This window comes from Salvelinus sp. IW2-2015, linkage group LG23, assembly GCF_002910315.2.
Source record: "Salvelinus sp. IW2-2015 linkage group LG23, ASM291031v2, whole genome shotgun sequence".
NCBI classification, from domain to species: domain Eukaryota; kingdom Metazoa; phylum Chordata; class Actinopteri; order Salmoniformes; family Salmonidae; genus Salvelinus; species Salvelinus sp. IW2-2015.
Genome location: NC_036863.1, coordinates 48,840,540 through 48,842,569, shown reverse-complemented (window position 1 = coordinate 48,842,569; position 2,030 = coordinate 48,840,540).

Sequence of the window (2,030 nt, the reverse complement as noted above, 5' to 3'; positions counted from 1 at the left end):
CTACTACTAACACTGCCCTCAAGATGATATCCCAACAGTGTTACCAAGGTAACCCCTGCTACTACTAACACTGCCCTCAGAAGATGATATCCCAAGTGTTACCAAGGTAACCTCTGCTACTACTAACACTGCCCTCAGAAGATGATATCCCAACAGTGCTACAGCGACTTCTGTGAGAATAGCTGTGGAATCTGTCTCCTATTATCTTCACAGTTTACTGATAGGTCTACAACTGAACCTTATAGATGCTCCCTACCTATCCCAACTCATATCCGGTTCCCTATCCACCAACATCCCCAATGACCTGTGTTCTGCTACAGTCAGTACCTGTGGATAATACTTCCCTGTGCTCAAGTTAGGTACACAGGGGTGTTGGGAGACACAATGTAAGTAACCTAATTTATGTCCCTCTAACTGTCCTGAATGSCTCTGCTGATCCTACAGCTATTGTATGCAGTAATCATGTGCCTGTTATACTGTTAGCACTGAGTCGGTGTGCCCTAGGAGGATGTTCACCGTGTGCAGCTCACCCTGCACTAACATGAGKATATCTACTGCTGCTAAGCTTCCCAGTAAAGCAATACAAATAAGTAAGCATCCCAGAAGACAAGTGCTCAAAATAGCCCACGTTAACATATGTAGCTTGAAATTAAAAATGTGCACGTAATAGATGACATTCATATTCTGACTATCTCTGAAACTCACTTAGAAAATACCTTTGATACAGTGGTAGCAATACAATGTTATAACATTTATAGAAAGATAGAAATGCCAATGGTGGAGGTGTTGCTGTTTATATTCAGAACCACATTCCTGTAAAGATCAGAGAGGAGCTCATGTTAAATACTGTTGAAGTAATGTGGCTACAGGTTCATCTGCCTCAACTTAAGCCCATTCTGGTGGGAAGCTGCTATAGACCACCAAGTAATAACAGTCAGTATCTGGATAATGTTAAATACTGTTGAAGTAATATGGCTACAGGTTCATCTGCCTCAAGCCCATTCTGGTGGGAAGCTGCTATACACCATCCAGACCATATCCAGGTCCATCAGATGTGTTATGGCTTCACACCCCCTGCTATATTGTGGATMAAGAGTTACCTGTCCAACAGAACAGAGGGTGTTCTTTAATGGAAGCGCTTCCAACATAATCCAGGTAGAATCAGGAATTCCCCAGGGCAGCTGTCTAGGCATCTGAGTAAAGCCAATGCGTCTGTGTTTGCTTAACAAAGAGTTGCAGTTAGTTTCAGAGTGGGTGGCAAGGAATGAGTTGGTCCTAAATATTTCTAAAAGTATTGTATTTTGGACAAATCTTTCACTAAACCCTAAACCTCAACTAAATCTTGTAATAATTAATGTGGAAATTGAGCAAATTGAGGTGACAACTGCTTGGAGTAACCCTGGATTGTAAACTGTCATGGTCAAAACATATTGACAGCACCATTAACATGGCAGGTCCTACAGGCCCTAGTTTTGTCGCACCTGGACTACTGTTCAGTCGTTTGGTCAGGTGCCACAAACAAGATTTCGTAGCAGTCAGACGTGTGTTTTGTTCCGTGTAAATATAGTTTTCCTAGTTTTTTTCCCGTATATATTTTAATCTCACTTTCCATCTACAGACTGAATATACTCTCCTGCATCCCACCTCACCCAATGTGGTACAGATATCAACCCAGAGCATATCGGACTGCTTATTCTCTACCATATCTCCGGATTCCTACCGCAAGCTCTGAACCTTTACACCGGCTCATCGCAACTGCAATCCGTGTGGCTACTCCTGGCTAACGTCTCTGTCAAGAAAGAAGCACCAGTTAGCCTTGAGCTAGCCTCGAGCTCGGCCCATCTCCCGTCTAACCGGAGAGGTCCACCAGCAAATTCTTGGGCTGCAATACCTCTKTTGCCAATTGGCCTGMACCCTTTACTGCCGACACGGAGCCCTGCCGTTCCATCACGACTGGTCTGTCYACGTAATCYGCCGAGGTGGTTTCAACAGGCTCTTCCGTTGCGACGTCGCCGACGGCCCATTCCGCT